This window comes from Narcine bancroftii, chromosome 11 (assembly GCF_036971445.1).
Source record: "Narcine bancroftii isolate sNarBan1 chromosome 11, sNarBan1.hap1, whole genome shotgun sequence".
NCBI classification, from domain to species: Eukaryota; Metazoa; Chordata; class Chondrichthyes; order Torpediniformes; family Narcinidae; genus Narcine; species Narcine bancroftii.
Genome location: NC_091479.1, coordinates 104,769,267 through 104,789,521, shown reverse-complemented (window position 1 = coordinate 104,789,521; position 20,255 = coordinate 104,769,267). Strand labels below are relative to the sequence as shown.

Below are 20,255 nucleotides of genomic sequence, written 5' to 3'. Positions count from 1 at the left end.
TGGGCCGTTGGGTGTATTTAAGGCAGAGACTGATAGATTCCTGTTTAGTCAGGATGTCAAAGGTTATGGGGAGAAGGCCGGAAAATGGGGCTGTGGGAAAATGGTTGGGAAGATGATGGGATGAATAGCCTATTATGCTCCAATGTCTTGTGGTCTTGTGGTTTAACCCAGTAGAATGAACATTGAATTTTTTAAATAGTGTTTGTGCCAAAACACTTGAGTGAATTGTATGAAAATAATGCATCCACTTCTCGGGTGGATGTTGGAAGACATTTTCTCATTGGATCCTGCTCTCATTTCTCGTTCAAGAATAACTGGTGACTAGGTGATGGGCATGGGGTATTTGTTGTTGGATTGACCTGGGCTTGCTAAGGTCAAGCACAGCCCTCAGGAATGTAATCAGAGAGAGAGAGAGCATTAAAACAGACCCTTTGGCTGACCTTTGCTTTTCCACTAATCCAACCTTAACCCATTTCATTCTCTATACATTGCAATCATTCATGGTACTGCAAAATGTTCCAGTGTAAGCTCACTTTAACTTTTCTTCAAGTCCGACTGATTTTAGAGTTGACTTGTTTTTGCCTATTTCTGGGTGGACCTCTCATGGTAGATTTGAGGATCTGACCCTTTGTCAACTTGACAACGGAGGCCGAAATTTGCATAGTTGTGGCGCTGAGTAGCTTTGGCAAGGGTGCCATCTTGTGGAAGTGGTGGGACTACTCATACAGTTCCACCACGAGGTGCTGGCACATATAGAACAATGTGTCAAGTCAAGTTTATTATCCAATTGCAACCGATTGAAATGGCATTTGTTGGTCCTTTGTGCAAAATATGCAGACACACAATCAGACTAACACACATATGCAGGACAAATATTTCATCTATACAAATAAATAAATATTCTGTTGTGAAGATGAGTCTCGGATAGTTCATGTGAGCGGTTCCTTTGGTCATTTGGCATTCTCACTGCCTGTGGGAAGACGTTGTTCCTCAGCTGATATTCCTGTATTTCTTTCCAAACAGGAGCAGCTGAAAAATGCTGTGTGTGGGGGGGGAAGGGGTCCTCAGTGACTTTGTGTGCCCTCTTCAGACAACGATCCTGGTAGATCATGTCGATGGGGAGGAGGGAGACTCCGTTGATCCTCTCTACTGCTCTTATGACCTCCCATCCACTGTGATGCAGCCAGCCAGGATGCTCTCAACAAAGCTATTGTAGAGATCTATAAGGACAGGAAAGTATTAAAGTACATAATAAAATATTGACTTCAAGTTAGGGGCCCAGCCAGGAGAACATGTACACTGTCCACAATACCACAGAGCCCTCATTTACTTCATAAATTACTCGCAGATTTGATATGAGGATTGCAAGTATATACCTCTCAAAAGTAAACAGAGCGAGAAAGTAATTATGAAAGTGGAAATGTTGACATCTAGTAGTTTCATTATGTTGACTGAAATTAAGCAATTCACTTCCTTTGGATAAAGTTCCTTAATGTCAAATATGTTTATGTAGCAGCATTTGGCATCTTGGGTATTGTTAATAAAATACTTTACCAAATGTAGTCTCTGTAGGAAAAAATGGCAATCATTTTGTGTACAGGAAGCTCAACATAGTTGGTAATTCTTACTGACTGATGCATGTTGTCTGGGACCTTAGTGCTATTTGATCTTGCAGAAGAAGTTTTGTTTATTTTTTGAGTATCAGTCCTCCGCACTTCATCTTTTTGGATATATTCAGTTATCTTGTTTAAATGTGTGCCCCAATGTAAATGTGGTGAGTTTGCACTCTGGCCTAATCTTGTGTTTCTTGGTATCTAGGCTGCAAGTCTGCGTCAGCTTGAAGAGGAGAACCATGAGGCAGCAGCTCGTCTGGAGGAAGTTGTTTACCGGGGAGATGTACTTTTGGAGAAGATTCAGTGCGCCTTAGCAGACATTGCCCAGTCTCAGCTTGGCACACGAAGCAGTAGCCACTGCCAACGTGCCTCTGAATCTTAAGATGGGTGACAGTTTCTGTTGCTCAGTCCGGCACGCACAAAAAAGGCAGGATTTAGCAAAAAGAATAACTGCAGGTTGGCAGTTGAGGAAGATGAAGAAAAAGATCTTGGTAAAATAGTTAAACATCAGTACTGTGACTACATGTGTTGTAATTACTCTTCTTTGGAGCTTGGTGTACACCATTTTAGTTGTGGCCTGATCCTGAAAGATGATTCCAGTCAATATGGAACTTTTTGTTTTCGTCTCTTCCTTCACCCCCCACCACCACACACACTTCCCACACACACCCTTTATTTCTTTCAATGTTCAACAAAGCAAACTGGGTTCCACGTGTGGTGTTCTCCACTTTTATCCTGAAACCTGTTTTGCCAGATGTTTCAAAATCAGGTAAGCTAGGGTTTATTATTGGGTTCTGCACCCATACCAGTGTAAGGACAGCACTGCGTGGCGACATGAATGGCATCAATGTTCATACTACCTAATTACTGGAGTGTAGCAGTCGTGGAAGAGGAAAGTGACCATTCTTGTTTTATTTTCCTGCATTCCAGATGTATGTTTGAGGCATAGGAGATCCTTGTCCTGTTGTAGGGATGCAGATATCCCATACAGTTGGCGTTTGAGGGCTTTGACCTTTTGGGCATGTTATGTGTAGTCTGTGAGGCAACAATGATGGCAAGCTCCTGCTTTACCAGTGAGGCCCTGCTGCTGATGGGCTCTCTCTCGAAATGACTTGGTCACGGTTCCTATAATGCACACGGCCACATAACTATCTGCAAAACCCCTCTGTCAATTCAAAACAGGTTATACCCTACTACCTCCCTGCGATAGCTTGTTGATATATGATTGTGGTTGAACTTGGACATGGGACTGGAACGAGTCAGTGCCCACTGTTGATAAACTGACTTCAGCATTGAATTGTACTCCCTCCTGCAGCAGCACATTGTTATGAGTTGTTCCTTTTGGATTGCACAGCTGGAGCGTGCATATTTACGTATGCCATTGTCAGTTGGTTGAGAAAAATAAAATTTCAAAAATTGAAAGAAATTGGACAACACATTTTAGGGTTTCCATGGATACAAATTATGTTCTTGTATACTAGGTTTAACTCCATCTATCGTTGAAGTAGATCTTGTGACATGAACAAATTTGTTGTCTTTTGTATCTGGAAATGGAATATTTATGCATTAAATGAGCAACCTTGTCTGGTCTGCAGTTTTATTTTGTTTGACAAATGTATCGGTTTAAATGAAATTGTATCAAGGTGGGCTCAAAGGGGGTACTTTATTCTAAAATATTAGAATAATAGGGTGATTGTCAAATTTAAGTGGAACATTTAATTCCATATTTGGAGTACTCAACACTTCTAATCCCTGAGGATACAAGAAAATGCAAGTGTAAATTATAGGAAAGATTCAACAGACCTTTTTAGTCTTGCCTCATGTTTCTGTGCTGCAGGCAATTTGATTTGTGAATGTGACTCATTCAGTGCCAAAATCTCAGAGGGGAGAGATGAGTGCTCTTCACCAGGGGATTTTCAGCAGGTTGTAAACAGTGCCGTGCCACACTGCCGAAAGTACTATTGTTCAGGTAAGGTGTTAAACCAAAGCTCAGGTAAGCAGAATGTCTGTTACAGGAAGTGGTAAATTTCTTTAAAAGTTTTGAGGTTATGGAAAATATATGGAAAGATTTATTTTGTACTTTTAAACATTTACTTTTTACTTACTATGTATCCAATTAGCAACTCTGTGTAACTATGTACTGATAAAATACAAGGGTGGCGAGCAGTGATGTGTAACCTGTGATAAGGACTTGACAAGACAGAGGAGACACCGATAAGGGGAGTAAAAAATGATGGAGCACATGGTTTTTTGCTTGGCGATGTGTGCTGCAGTAAAAGTTCATTAATTGGTGTCAACAGCACCATTGCTTGAGTACATATGTTTCAGGCAGTTGCAGGTTTTCATCAATTACTCTAAAAAAGCAATGTTATTTGATAGCCATGAGAGTGTTCCCCCACACCTTGATGAAGGGCTCAAGCCTGAAACATTGGTGATGTATTTTTACCTTTGCTACATAAAGGCACTGTTTGACCTGCTGAGTTTCTCCAGCATTTGTGTTTTTTTTTTCACTTAACTACAGTGTTAACAGAATCCTGAGCTTTACCCACGAGTTTTCATCACTGCTCTGTTTTGCAGAGTTTAATGGGTTTTAATCACAATGTTGGCTTCTTAATGGAAGTTCTCTTTGAGTAAATAATGCTGGAATGTGTTCATTATTGATTGCTCTATTCATGGGTATGAGAGTCCAGAGAATGAGCAGAGAGCTCTGCTGGTGTGGGAGGGAACTCCCTGCATGAGCTTCTGCTAACCGAGGCAGTGAGATGATGATGGATGTAAAGTACCCGGCCTTTTATATTGGGGATGCCTTTTTGCTTTGTGTGCTAGTTTTGTAACACCTTGATCAAATGATGGACTAGATGATGAGGGCATACCATCAAATGAAACTTGTTGGCAATGACTACAATTACTTCTGCGGGTTTTACTGGGGTCAGGCAGTAAGCATTGAGGAAAGGTTATGGAAGTTGTATTTTCCTTGGGGAAATTGTGCAGCTAAGTGTTATTTTCCACTGTTAAGAAGGAGACATGATTGGGGACGTGATTGAGAATGGCGAGATCATGCAAGAAATGCTGGGCTGAGGTTTCACCCCCAAGGAACTGTGATATGGTACGAGTTGGCTCTGAAGAGCACAGATTTGAGGAGAGAATTGGAGAGTTGGGGGGGGGGGGAAGAAGAGTGGGGAGGAAATTGGGTCACAAAAGGTGTGTTTAAAAGTGGAAGCCAGAGGCTGAATATCCTGCAGAAAGTTACTTCCTGACTCCTCAAACCATCTTTAAGGCAGATTTGGGTGTGTTGGAATACTACTTGCCTGTGAAGTTCCAGTAATACACAAGAAATGTTGAGTTATTGTATTATTGTTTTCTAAATATCTTTATCATTATCCTGAACATGAATACTGTTTTTCTCTCTATCTCACCCTTTCCCCCACTGTCTCTATTCATTCATAGAGCCAACCCCCCCCCCCCCCCCATCAATTCTCACCTTCCCTCTGTTCTGGCCTGCTTGCCATAACACCCTTAATTCAGATGCCTGCCTTCTTATAACTCATACCGTGAAGGGCTCAGGCCCGAAATGTCGGGATACATCTATATCCAGTGGACACTACAAGAATTGCTACTAGAGTTCCTCTAGCAATTCTTTTTATTAAACACTATTTCTGCCATAACTGGGATATTGCATCCAATTCTCAAACCATACTTGTGAATCTTTTCTGCACCCTTTCTAGATTTATGACATCATTTTCTGTTCTACAATATTCCCCAGGGCCCTACCTGTTATTGTGTAAATATACAGACAGCACGCAAGGTCAGGATTGCTGGGTTCTTAATCTTTTTCAGCACCCCCCTCCCCCAGGAGTTTTATTTTAGACATGTGGCACAATAACAGGCCCTTTCAGCCCAAGTGCCTGTGCCACTCAAATATCCCAATTCACCTACAACCCCTGCACAGCTGCTCAAGGCTTATGGGTCCCCCTCTCTGTGAAGCAGTCAGGTTTTGGTTTCCGCCATACTCCTCTCCTACCAACTACATAAAAAACAAAACAAAACAAAATTTATATTATGTGAGTTGAAGAAAATAAGGCTTTTAATTAAATTTGCTTTAGCCCCAGGGTCCTGTGGGGGGTGGGGAGGGTGCGCACGGCACAGGATTCCCTGTGGAGAATGGCTGCTCAAAACCAATCTGAAGATGATTTCATCAACTGACTGGTGTGTGAATGAATGTATGCTATTATAATGGGGAAATGGGCCATTCGGCTCACTTGCCCGCGTTGGTGCTTTTCCTCCAAGCAAGCAAGCAGGTTGTTCTTGGTGCATTCATTCATCATCTCCTCTGTTCTTTCAACCCTTTTCCCTTTCCAACCAGTCTAATCTAGAATATTGTCACTGTTCCTGCTGCAACTATAAACCTAGGAAATGAGTTACAATTCTCTTCACCGCACATTTCGCGTGATGTCACGATGTATCATGGGAATGGGTTGATTAAGGCAACTTAACTGGGCACGTGCACTCAACGAATGCATGCAGAAGAAATGTCTCTAGTGATTTCCTCCATGGTTACAGTGCATCGACTTGAAGACCAATTAAAGCGTCAAGTAGTTTGAATCTGTCTGATCCTTTCCCCATAACTGGGGATAGAAGGGATGAGCGGAGCTGCTGTAATGGCAGTGCTGCCTTTGCTGGGGATCCACGGAGAGTAGGAAGCGGAGTTGCTGCGCTCTCCTATGGGGTCCAACTGCCCAGTCCGACTGCTGTCAGCTCTGTGCCGTTAATGGAGCCGATGGTTTGATTTAAAGATGGCATTACCTCTGATCAGCAGTAGCCATGAGGGGTTGCACACTCTGGGGAAGCAGAGGACTGGCGCAGAGCACCAGAAAGCAGAGAGACCATCCCCCCTCCCCATTTGAAGAGGAGAAGCAGAGGAGACGACTCACAGGACATTGACCACAGAGCTGGGCCAGTGAGGGGTTCCGTGGCTGAAGAACACACAGGTGGTGGGCTATTTGTGACTCCAGGCGAGGAACCCTCACAGGCTGCGGGCTGCTGGAGACTGGCTTGAAAATTGGCTGAAAGGGTACCTGGAAGCAGAGCCGGGGTGTGAGAGAGTGCTGAGTGCACTGAAGGGTTCCTGGTCGTGTCAGAGGTTTGGATCTGGAACTCATATTCTATGTAATATTGCATTGTCTTATATTACAATAAAGGAATCTTGAATCAAACATTAACCCTTCAGCTCAATGTTGTGAGATCTCCACATTCTTTAGTGCCACAAATGCCCCCCTTGTGCTAATACATTTCCCTATGTCTACACCTAATAAAGAGTGCATGAGAAAGATTGAATTATAGAACCCTAATAATCTGGTGCTCTTGAGACTATGGTGCCAGCCTAGTGGAATTTCTCAGCCCACCTGTTACATAGTGGTCCCTGCTTTCCCCACCCTCTCTCTTTCTTATGACTATCTTTCCCCTCCACTCTGTCCTGTTGCAGGGTTTCGAGCTGAACTGTTGACAATTCCTTTCCTCACCCCTCCATGGATGTTACTTGAACCCAGAACTTCTCTCTCTCCCCCCCACCCCATCTGTTTTAATTTGCTCCATTTCCTCGCACCAACAATCTCTTGTCTCCTTATTCAGTGATCTGTTTGGCAAAGAGCTACCATTCAGTCTACTGTGACACAAACACCTAGTCTTGTAGCATAGAATGTGGCCATTCAGTCCATCAGGTCTGTGCTGGCCCCAGTGCAGCCATTGTTACCTCACCACACAGCTATCAGTTTCTCCCCCAACTGTCTCCCAATTCTCCCATCTTCCTGCACTGTGTACTTAATTCTTTCTTTGGCTTGGCTTCGCGGATGAAGATTTATGGAGGGGTATGTCCACGTCTGCTGCAGGCTCGTTGGTGACTGACAAGTCCGATGCGGGACAGGCAGGCATGGTTGCAACGGTTGCAAGGGAAAATTGGTGGGTTGGGTGTTGGGTTTTTCCTCCTTTGTCTTTTGTCAGTGAGGTGGGCTCTGCAGTCTTCTTCAAAGGAGGTTGCTGCCCGCCGAACTGTGAGGTGCCAAGATGCACGGTTGGAGGCTAGATCAGCCCACTGGCGGTGGTCTGGCAGGCACCAAGAGATTTGTTTAAGCAGTCCTTGTACCTCTTCTTTGGTGCACCTCTGTCCCGGTGGCCAGTGGAGAGCTCGCCATATAACACGATCTTGGGAAGGCAATGGTCCTCCATTCTGGAGATGTGACCTACCCAGCGCAGTTGGGTCTTCAGCAGCGTGGATTTGATGCTTGCGGACTCAACTAGCTCGAGTACTTCGATGTTGGTGATGAAGTCACTCCAAAGAATCTTGAGGATGGAGCGGAGACAGCGCTGATGGAAACGTTCTAGGAGTCGTAGGTTATGCCGGTAGAGGACCCATGATTTGGAGCCGAACAGGAGCGTGTGTATGACAACGGCTCTGTACACGCTGATATTTGTGTGTTTCTTCAGGTGATTGTTTTCCCAGACTCTTGTGTAGTCTTCCAAAGGCGCTATTTGCCTTGGCGAGTCTGTTGTCTATCTTGTTGTCGATCCTTGCATCCGATGAAATGGTGCAGCCGAGATAGATAAACTGGTTGACCGTTTTAAGTTCTGTGTGCCCGATGGAGATGTGGGGGGGCTGGTAGTCATGGTGGGGAGCTGGCTGATGGAGGACCTCAGTTTTCTTCAGGCTGACTTCCAGGCCAAACATTTTGGCAGTTTCCGCAAAACAGGACGTCATGCGCTGGAGAGCTGGCTCTGAATGGGCAACTAAAGCAGCATCATCTGCAAAGAGTAATTCACGGACAAGTTGCTCTTGTGTCTTGGTGTGAGCTTGCAGGCACCTCAGATTGAAGAGACTGCCATCCGTGCGGTACCGGATGTAAACAGCGTCTTCATTGTTCAGTGTACTTAATAATGAACCAATTAACCTACATAGTATCACATCTTTGGGATGTGGGAGGAAACTGGAGTGCCCAAGGGGAGATATGTAAATTCCACCTGAAGTCAGCATTGAACTCAGGTTGCTGGAGCTGTGGGCACAAAGTCCTCTGTTTTTTTTAATTTTTTAATTTGGACCCTTCGCCCCACAAGCCCATGCCACCCAAATACACTAACCTACAACCCCTGTACGTTTCTGAAGGGTGAGAGGAAACCAGAACACCTAGAGGAAACCCACCTGGACACAGGGAAAATGTACAAACTCCTTGCAGACAGCACTGGATTCAAACCTGTTCCACTTCACATTCCTTCTTAAGTAATCCCTATGCCATAAGTGCTCTGTGATTGGTAAGGGATTGCTTAAGGTGGTATGTGAGTGGGAAGGGAAGGTTGGGAACCAATTTTTTTAATTTTACCAACCAACAATACCAAATCATCATCACAGATAAATGTGAATCCTTAAGACATGTTCCAAATATTTTCCTTGAGATAATAGCCATTGGAAAGAAATTTTTGAATGTGGAGGTGCCGATAATCAGGCTTCTGCACTTCTGTTTGAAGGTACTAGTGAGAAGAGTTTGTGACAAGGGTGTCGGGAGTCCTTTCTGATACTGCTGGCCTGCCTTGAGCCAGTGCTTTCCATACGTCTTCAATGAGAGGTCAGAGCATGCTATAGTCATAGCTATGTTTGCTTCCTTCTGCATTCCTGGGCATGAATACAAACCAGGCTGTCATGCACCCATCTGGTATACTTTTCACCATGCAACTGAGGAGATTTAATGGAGTATTTGAGACCTGCCAAATCTCCTTGGAAATCTTAGTGTGCCTTCTTCCCACTTTGTTCCAGGAGAGGTGTACGGATCTATGGACTCCCAGGAACTTGAAGGTGACAGCCTTCTCCACCTCCGTCCCATCAATGCGGACAGGTGCATGGTCCCTCACCCTTTCCTTCCTAAAATCCACAATAAGCATTTTGGTGACATTGAGAGGAAGATTGTGGTTTTGGCACAGGTCTCTTTGGTAGCACAGGGGTGATCATTCCCTGTCTGTTCTCATTAGATAATGTCAATGGTGGAGCACATTGTCATGCAAATTTTTAGAACATAAGGAACAAGAGCAGGAATCGGCCATCAAGCCTGCACAACAAGATCACGGCTGATCTGGCTGTTCTCTTCAAAAGTTTTAGTTCCTGAGCTATTCAAAAATCTATCTCGACGGGTCTTGCATTCTCCATTCAGTGAGGCAGCCTCGACTGTTCCCTTAGGGAGACTTCCACTGCTATACTATTCTTTGACGTGTTCGATCTCCTCACCGAATCTTGAGGTCAGGCCGTGTCCTCTCGATATCACCAACGTTTCGGGCTTGAGGCCGCTCCTGTCTGCGTTGTCCTCATCCCTTGATGTCGGGCTCAAGCCCGAAACGTTGGTGACCTGCTGCGTTTCGACAGCATTGAGTTTTTACTTTCTCGCAAGAGGCACCGCCCAGCGTGGTTCCGTTCTCTCATTCCGATTGGCTGGTCTGTTGCCAAACGTTTGCTGATTGGTCTACCGCTTGGGTTGGTCTTCGAGGTTGAGCCCGGAAGAAGCCCGAGTCCAATGGGATTGATGCGAGCGGATTGCGGGCTGGTCTGGTCCGAGGTGGCAGCTTCCCCGCGACCCACAGCGGCTGGTCAGATCGAAGCCACAGGTACTCCGAGCTGACGGCACGGGGTTTGGCTTGTGCGGAGGGTTAGGGTCGAGTTCGCCCGGGGTCCGGCTGAGTTGATGGAGGTTGCGAGTTGGAATTGGGTTGAGTTGATTTGGGTCAATGGATTTTGCATTGATTGGAGTGGTTGGGTTGAGCGGCCAGGTAGGGAGCGGTTGGGACCCCTGGATGGACACCCCCTTGGGGTAAGTACTACATCAGAAGGGTTCCAGGCGACGGAGGAAGAGAATGGACGCGTGTGGTCGCGGCGGAGAGGACGGGAATGACCTCTCTCCATCCAGGGGCCGTCCTTCCCCACCCAGACCCGTGCGGGTTCCTCCTCGAGGTCCCGAACTGTTCCCGGGCAGAACCAGCTCTCCGGTGCTTCACGAAGCTCTCCGCACAGGCTCCGTGTGGTCGAGTCCCTTTCTGTCTGAGTGGCCGAGTCTTCCCCCGGAATGTAAAACTGAGATTCTCCAAACTCGCCCTCGGGACAGATCGGGCGGCTCTTCGCCACTCAGCACGTTCTCCTTCATGCCGCCCTGTTTTGGGTTTGTTTCTATCAAACAAGTCGCCTTCCCGGCAGACTCGTGCTGGTATCATCGGGCAGACCGCGGTTCACCTGCATGGGCCAGCACCAACAGTTCCGTTTGCCTCCGATTCAGAACTTGGTCTCTGGAATCCCATCTCGGTGCCTGGTGATCTCTTGCATATTAGTTGCAAACCTAGTTCAGTGAGATGCATTCTTCTGTGAGCAATCCAGCCGCTTATCTCTAACATTTACCCGGCCGTGTCAAGAGCAGAGAATTGTAATAAAAAGGAAGATTAATGAGTACAACACGAAAGCCTCCAGATACCGTGATTGAAGTAAATAGACAACACTGGAGAAACTCAGCAGGTCCAACAGAGTCCTTTATATTAGCAAAGTCAAAGTTACATCACCAATGTTTCGGCCTCGAGCCCTCCCTCAAGGTATGTGCAAAATGTAGGCAGGCGCCCAAACAAAATGGCAGAGGGGCAGGGGAAAGAGCACAGGCCCATGCACTCGTTAACGTCTGCAGGGAACAAACCGTCTTTAAACCTGTTGGTGAGTGATTTCACTCTGTTGAGCCTCCTTCCCGATGGGAGGGGGAGAAGAGAGTATATTGGGGATGCGATGCGTCCTTCAGTATGTTGGCTGCCTATTCGTGGATGGGAGGGAATTTGCATTGTGTTGGGAGCTGCATTCACCATCTCCTAGAGCAGGGGTGTCAAACTCAAATTCACGGAGGGCCAAAATTAAAAACTTGGACTAAGTCGAGGGCCGAACTAAATATTTATTGAAAATTTTCAACAACATCTGCATGTTTTCTCTTCTTTCAACATATGTAATGCTAAACTTTTTCTTATTAAAATAAATGTTTAATGATAGTTTTGGATAAACTCTTTCCAGAAGCATTAACAAATGAGAAATAAAATATTCAATCAATAATATTTCTCTATAGAGGATTTGTCAAATGTTGCTAGTGTGCTGTCGAATAGTAAAATCTGAGGGCTATTGAGAATGTGGGAGAATAACATGATTCCTAAAACAATCCAATGGGTGACTGATTGTGGGCATGAACTCTAGCAGGGTTATTTGCCATGCCCTTTTTCCATTGGTACAGATATCCTTTGATTGACATATTTTTCAAGTTTTGTGCCTAATGAGCTTGTATCCAGGTGCAGGACCATTTTTAACCAGGAATATATTGATCACTGTGACATGAAACTATTGGAAGATCGTTTTATCCTGAGATTAAAGTTCATAATTCTTACTCAGGCCTGTGTGCGGGAGGGCGGGGTTTGCGGGCGATCGGGTTGGACAACGACAGTGCGGGGACATCGGCCCTTGCTGCAGGGCGGCATCTCGGCGGATCAGCGGCCCCGTCACCGTGAGTCGCGGGTCGGCCTGCGGCAGGGAGGGGGAGTGGGCAACGGCCCTGGTGAGGTCAGGCCCCTCTGAGTTTCTCCCGGACCCCCCTTGACCTGCTGAGTTTCTCCCGGAACCCCTCCCCTTGACCTTCTGAGTTTCTCCCGGACCCCTCCCCCTTGACCTGCTGAGTTTCTCTCAGACCCCCCTTTGACCTACTGAGTTTCTCCCGGATCCCTCTTTGACCTGCTGAGTTTCTCCCAGACCCCCTTTGACTTGCTGAGTTTCTCCCTTCTGGTGTTTTTACGAGAACCACAGACTTTCGCTCATACATTGATGAGGGGGATCAAGGGCCAAACATTGTCAGGTACCTCTCTGCTGGTTAAAGGATACGGTTTAACCCGCTGAGTTTCTCCAGTGTTGGGTTTTCACGAGGTAGAGTCAAAGGGCCGAAGGGCCTGTTTCTGATCTGTAATGTTCTACGGACCCTGCTCTTCTTTCCGTGCCGGTGTCCCAGGACCTTTCCAGGGCAGTCTCCGCGCTCAGGACCGCGCTGGGATCCCGGTCGGCGGTGGAGGAGCAGGTGAGCGCGGCTAATCCCGATCCATCCCACGCCACTCCCGAGATTGGTGGGGGGTTCCACCCTACCTGCCCGACCAGCCTTGCTCTCCACGTGTACTCCGGGCACCCGCCGCTGGTCCGGTGGGAAGGCGCAGGGCGGCCGGCGGGGAGCCCCAATCTTCCCTCCGGCGTCCCGACTCCATCTGCAGCTCCAAGAAACGCTGTGCCACTGGGGTTCCGGGCGCTGGGAAGCGGCCTTGGCTTCCCCTGACACCGGCCAGGCTGTGCTGCGGTGGGGGGGTGGGGGGGTGGTCGGGGGGACACAACAGCGTGTTTATAAAACCACCCACCACTACTTTTCAAGGACCAGGATTTTTCTCTCTCACCCTGGGACACAGCGGTTACTGTGCATGCGCTATACTGGCGCGGCAGCCAGCGGGCCACCTCTAATACATTTTTTATATGATCTTGTGGGCCAAATATAATTATATCTTGGCCCGCGGGCCAGAGTTTGACATGTGTGTCCTAGAGCATCCGACTTTGAATAGAACAGCTCCCGTCTCATGCTGTGATGCACCTGGCAGGCATGATTTCAATGGTAGAAGTTGTGGAGGGACAGGGGAAACTCTCCAAAGTTAAAGCATTGAATCCAAATCAGATTTTTGTCATGAATATGACATGAAATTTGTGGTTTGGTAGCAGCATCACAGGTGCAAATATTAAAGCTCTAAATTACATTTTTAAAAAGTAAATGGGTGAAGAGAAAAATAAGGTCATGTTTGTGGTTCATTGTCCACCCAGGAATCTGATGACAGAGGGGAAAAAGCTGTTTTTGTACCATTGGGAGTTTGTCTTCAGGCTCCTGTACCTCCTTCCTGATGGTAGCAGAGAGAAGAGGGCCTGGCCTGGGTGGTGAGAGTCCTTGATCGATAGAGGCTGCTTTCTTAATACACTGCCTCTTGTAGATGTCCTTGATAAGAGTGAAGACTGATGGCCATCCCAACTCTCTGTCATCTTCCTGTCCTGTGCATTGGCACCTCCATTCCAATGATACAACCAGTTAGAGTGCTCTCCACGGTACACCTGTTGAAATTTACAAGTCGTTGGTGACATAGCCAATCTCCTCAAACTCCTCACGAAGTGTAGCCTATCTTTGTAATTGCTTTGATATGGAGGCCCAGGATAGATCTTCAGAGATGGTGTGTTTTGTTGACCATTGTGTCAAAGTGCTTGTCCAAGGGCAGGTCATTGTAGCTATCGACTCTTTCCACTTCAGCTCTGTTGATGTAGACTCTGCCTCCTCTCCTGAGCTCAATAATTATCTCCTTCATCTTCGTGACAATGAGAGATGTTGGTACGCCATTAGAATTTCCATTTCCTTTCTTGTATTCCAGAATGTTGTTATTTGGTTAGTGCCAGTGAAATATCTTTGGGTAATCTCCTTTGTGGAAGATGATGTGTAGGTTTTGTACAGTAATAATAGACAAAATGAGGATTTAATATTTGTGTGTGAGTTTTCAGGGATTTATAATTGAAAGACAAAGTACAGTAAAACCCCTGGTATCCAGCCCCTACGGGGGTTGGTAGATGTCGGATAATTTTATTTTCCAGTTGCTTGAGACTTACTCTCACAATTCCCAACCTATACACCTGCATTAAGAATAAACAGTTTAAAAGACAAAAATACTAGATTGTACCTAAACTGAACCAACTTCACTTGCCTGAATATATAAACCTTAATGCATTTTACTTTATTTTCAGTCACATTCTTTGAAAACATTTAACCATCGCTGCATCTTCAGGTTCCTCCCCTCCATGGATCCACCCAAAAGTCGAAAAATAACATTATAGATAATTAACCCCCTCTCCCCTAAGTTTACAGTTAAAGCCTCTGACTTGGGCAACTCTTACTAAGCAGGGATTAGGAGACACTTGAAGAGAATCTCCCCAACGGCAAGCGGCATCATCCAGCTCTTCAACCTGGGTAATGTTATTCAAACAACTGCTATGAGCAAAGCATGTACAAGGCCTCCGCTGGCTGAATATTTGCTCCCATCTTCACCAAAGATTTGTGTGTTACTTTTGAGAACATTTACTTTTACAATTTTAAACTTGCATATTGACCAGTTATTTTATTCCTACGTATTTTTTAATTACCTTTTTTGCCAGTTGCTTTAATTCTGGAAACCAGGGGTTTTGTTGTACTCCACATGTACTCTGAATGTCAGGAGTTGGAGCATCTTTGAAGAGGGAAGTTTGTTTTCAGTGGAACAGCAGCAGGTTTTGGGCAAGTGTAGTCCAACTTGGATAATCTGCAGCAGGCTTCACCACCTCCGGTTCTGAAATCATTTTGAAGTTATGCAGTGGGACATCCCCATCCTTGACCTCAGCTTAAATCATCTCTAAGACTCAGAGAGGCATAGATAAGGTGGACAGCCAACACCTTTTTCCCAGGAATACCAAACACCAGGGGACACCTCTACAAAGTGAAGGGAGCAAAGTTTAGTGGAGAGGTCAGTTTGGTGGGCATAGTGGTTAGTGCAACGCTGTTCCAGTGCCAGCCATTGGGACTGGGGTTGGAATCCCGCACTGTTTCTAAGGAGTTTGTACGTTCTCCCCGTGTCTGCATGGGTTTTCCCTGGGGGCTCTGGTTTCCTCCCACCGTTTTTTAAAAAAAAAACTTTCTGGGATTGTAAGTTAATTGGATGTAAATTGGGCAGCACGGACTCATGGACCGAAATGGCCCATTACCATGCTGTATATCTAAATTTAAGTTTGTCAGGCAAGTTTTTTATTTACACAGTGGGCACCTGGAATGCATTGCCAGGGGTGGTGGTGGAGGCTGAAACATGGGGGGCATTGAAGAGACTCTTGGACAGGCAAATGAATGGAAAGAAAAATGGTTATGAGGTAGGAAGGGATTGGTACTTTTTCTTTTTCAATATTTTAATTTTTTATATAATACATACAGAAGAAAGATTGATGTATAACCCTGATATAATTGTAAGAAAGTAAGCAAACTCGTGAACAGTTTTTTTTTTACCTTGTGCAACATTATTGATTCAAGGATATATTTAAAAAGATCAAATAGAGAAAAAAATTAAAAATATGATTTTATATAATCCATAAAGTATTCCAAAGTTGTTTGACAATGTAAAGATAAACTACTAGTAAAAAGAAGAAACATAAAGCCACGTGAATCATAATTATCATTCCCATTAAAGGTTATGAAAGTCATTCAAAGAGGAACCTTAAAGATTAGAACAATTTAAATTTAAACCACTTGTTGAACATCTTATTTTCTCCAAAGTTAAATATGACATCAAATCGTGTAACAATTGGTTCAGAGTGGACGGGACAGCATCTTTCCATCTGATCAATAAGAGAGGCAAAGACGTTGAGGTGCAGACAATTTCACTACCCTCAGTTCACCCTTCCCAAACAAGGCTTTTAATGGATCTAGTGTTAAGTTTGCATTAATAATTATTGATAAAGTATGGAAAACCTTCCCAATCATTATTTGACTAAGGTCAGACAAGAATATATGAATTAGTGAACCGACCTCATTCTTACATCTGTCACAAAGAGGGCTGATATTAGCATAAATACAAGCTAATTAAACTTATGGCATATATGCTCTATGCACAATTTCAAATTGTAATAGTGAGTGACAGGTGCATAGAGATTATTTATTAATCAACTTAAAAATGGAATTCAAAGAATCTTCAGAAATTGAAATGTCCTGCTCTCATGTCTTTTTAATTTTGTCCAATGATATTTGCCTTGATTTCAACAAAGTGTCACGTACGACAAATGTTAACCTTTTATGAGATGGTTGTAAGATTATGAATTTGATAGAAAAGCTTTCCCAGGCTCCTGTTGTAAATTGTTTCTAATTGACAATGGAGAAGGTCCCTAATTTTCAAATATCTTTTTTTTTAAAAAAAAGAGAATTTGGTGAATTAAATGTGATAGAGTTGAGGACAGTTTTTTTTGGTAGGAATTTATAGATTGTCACAAAATTGAGGGGCTGAGGACCTGCACTGTGATGTTATGTTCTATGTCCACTGTTTTCTGTGAATTAGTACTCTAGTGTCTCTCCGGGTTCCTTGAGACTTAAGGTTACTGATGCAAATACAATTGCCAAATTCTGGATGGGAATTTCAGAGGAAGGTACCAGATCGATCCTGACTAAACTGAAGCCAAGGGCCAACCTGAGCGCTGATGACCTTGGCACCATTTAAAATGGGAGTGGTAACATTACCCTGGCGAACTGCCAGTATTTATATTTCTTCCTAGTTTGCTGTTATCAAAACATCATTGTGGCAGTTTGCACACAAAATAGTCGCTGAATTTTCACATTATTACAAAGAGACACTTCACTGGCTGAAGAACCTTTGGGGAAGACGTTGAAATGCTGCATAATCGCGTCTTGCAATGCAGATGTATGAGTGAGGGCAACCAGATAACACATTCTTCCAACCTCTTTCACCATCCCAATGTCCCCAAGCTGAAGCCCTTGTAGTGATATTTGTTCTGACTGAATCCACTGCCTCCTAACCATTCCATCTGAACTGACTCCTACCTAGCCCCTCTGACAAACAGCTCAGTACCTATTGAGTATGGGCCACAGTGTCAGCTCCCAGAGCAGATTCCACCTGATGTCTATTCTGAGTTAATAAGTGAACAATATGACACTGGAAGGTCTCAATGGATCAGGCAGCATCTGTGGGGAGAAATGGTCAGTCTACATTTTGTGTTGAGCCCTTTATTGAGAGTAAAGTTGGAAGGGTTGATAGCAAGTAATGTATATCAAGGGGTGGGGGAGAGTGGGGAGGGGAAGAAACCAAAGAGGGGCTGTGATGAGAGATGTGAATGAAAGGAGTCCTTCAACCCACCATTCCAAGGCAGTACCTGTGTTACTTGAATTCCCTGTCAGATCTGCCTATTGGTCCAGAAACATGAGTTCAGATCCCACAATGGAACCTGCAGAAGTAATCCAAGTAATTAAACAAATCTGGATTTTTAGCCAGTCAGCCATTAGGTTGTTATAAAAATCTACCTAATTCACAAATGATGGCTATCAGGGTCTTGATCCTTCCCTTGTTATACCAAGCAGGCTAATCAAATACCAGTCAATCTCAGCCTCTCTTCCACAGCAGCCTGTGGCAACAAGTTCCACAGGCTCATGACCCTCTGACTAGTATTTTTTTCTGCATCTCTGTTTTAAATTACACCCTTTTATCCTGAAGTTGTGCCTTCTTGTTCTAGACTCCTCTACCATGGGAAACAACCTGTGGTTGATGGTTATTCGGCAAAATCATCTCTGATGGGAGAATCCAGAAGCTGGGTCTATACAAGGGAATAGTTACAGGGAAATAAATGGGAAAATGAGAGTGGTGTTGACATAGTAGGGCAGAAGTAGATGTGGAATCTGCCCTCCTTGCCTGGTCGATTCCAGACCCAGCAACATCGCCAACTCTCTACTGCTCCCTCGGTTTAGGGGTGATTGGGGATGGGCAGAGCCTGGAGTGGCAATGATGTTCACATCCTAGGAATAATTACACAGGTCCATTCCTTTCAGTGTTAATGAACTCCTCTTGAATGCATCTGTGCCCTTCACTTGAACGAGTCAATGTGGGAGCAATATTCACATTCTGTCTATGAATGAAGGAATTATGATGATGCTCAGAAGATGTTATTAGTCATTCAGCAGAGAAGCAGGCCATTCTGCCCACTGGATCTATGCTGACCATCCACCATCTCTAATAATCCTGTTAACCAGCAAAAGTCCCTTATCCTGCTAGGACCAAGTTGTCCACCAACGTTTTAAATGTTGTCGGAGCTCCTGTCCTGCTGTCTTCACAACCAGGTTCCAACTCCTCTCTGAAATTTAAATTTTAAATTTAAATTTTTTAAAATGCAGACATTCAGCCACGAGCCTGTGCCACCCAGTTACACCCAATTAACCCACACCTGCAGTATGTTTTTAAGGGTGGAAGGAAACCCATGCAGACAAGGGGACCCACGCAGTACATGCTCCTTGCAGATGGTGCAGGATTCAAATCCCAGTCACTGACACTGTAACAGCATTGCGCTAACTGCTTTATAGGTTGAGAATTAGAGCAAATGTATATAGAGTAATGTGATAGGGATAGCTAGAGAAAGGGGACCCTTCTGACCTGGAGCAAGTAGTTTACAGACAGTTCACCGGCCCACCTTCCCTCCTCTCCCCACCCTCCCACCTCCCCTCCTGCCTTCCCTTCCCCTCCCCTTCCCCCCACCCCCCTGGAGTTTTTTCTGTACCAACCCTTCCTCTGCATACGTGGAGGTTGCAAATTAAGTTTGGCGAACAAGTTTTCCAGGTGCAGTTGTAAATTACAAACTTTGTTCCCATTTTGTGCAGTAGATATTCTACAACCCGCTGACCACATGAATGCATGTCAAATTCAAACCAGACAAACTGCACTGGTTCAGTTATACTTCAGGTTTCTGATCTTGAAAGTTAATTTGCATGACAAATGTAAAACTTGGAAAAAAACAGAATAAGAGACCATAATCCTGTTTCCCTTGAATTAACCCTTGATGTACTCAAAGGAGTGATCTGCTTCAGTTTTATTCTTGTATGTTGATAAACCAAAAGCTAAGCCTATGTCTCTGGATGTCCAGTCCTTCAGCTGTGAACTGCTGGTGACTGGCTAGAGGGGTACCAGGCATTGGAACTGGGATGCCAAAGGGAGTCGAGGGCGCTGAAGGCTTCCTGATTGCGTTGGAGGTTTGGATCTGGAGCTTGGGTTGCCAATGGTTTAGACTGGTCTGTGTGGCTGTGGGAGCACTGGAGGTGAATCCACAGACACTCAGTGACTCTGAAGGGCCTCTCTTTTGCTTCTCTTTCTCTGACTGTGAGAGGTGCTGGGTAATTTCTGCCAATGGCAAGTCTTTGTCTGGCTCACAGGCTAAAGGAAATTTTGAGTAATATGCTTGTTTTATTGCCTGACAACAGAAGAATCTTGAAACTTGAGAAGGTTCTCTGTATCAACTGGCAGAAACAAGGAACACTGGAAACACTCAGCAGGTCAGGCAGCATCCGTGGAGAAAGAAAAACAGGTAACACACCAGCTCAGAGACTCCCCCTCAACCCTGTTGATGTTTTCTGCTATTTTCTGTGTCTATCTCAGATTTCAAGCATCTGCATTTTAAAAAGTTTGGATTCCTGGGATGGCTGATCCTGATGACTGGCGCTGGAACAGGGTTGTACTAATCGCTACACTAACAGTTCTGTCTCAAATTATGATCCATTTTCACAGACCAAGCAATGGTGGTGTCGGAGTGTTATGGTGAGGGTGTCCGGGGTAGGGGGAGGGGGAATATGTTCTTGAACCTGAAGGTCCAGACATCCAATGGGAGCAGTGAGGAGAGAGCATGGCCAGGGTGGTAGGGGTCCTGCATGATGTTGGCGGCCTTCTTGAGGCAGTGCCTCACATAGATGTCTGCAATGGACAATAGAAGAGTGCCTAGAAACTGAGGGATGATGTCTCCCCTGACTGAAACCAGGG

The 20,255-nt window shown here is 45.0% G+C and overlaps 1 protein-coding gene across 4 annotated transcripts in view; it reads left to right on the top strand.

Moving 5' to 3' along the window:
• Positions 1-1,991: 1,991 nt before the first annotated feature.
• LOC138746274 (serine/threonine-protein kinase 38-like) overlaps positions 1,992-20,255 on the top strand; it is a 58,153-nt gene continuing 39,889 nt past the window's right edge. Inside the window, exon 1 of one of the 4 annotated variants that reach the window (XM_069904443.1) lies at positions 1,992-3,582. The gene's annotated coding sequence lies outside the window, so the exon portion shown is untranslated. Of the gene's footprint in view, positions 3,583-10,142; positions 10,251-19,709; positions 19,807-20,255 lie in introns of those variants that run through there. The other 3 variants (XM_069904442.1, XM_069904445.1, XM_069904444.1) reach the window with 3 other exon arrangements.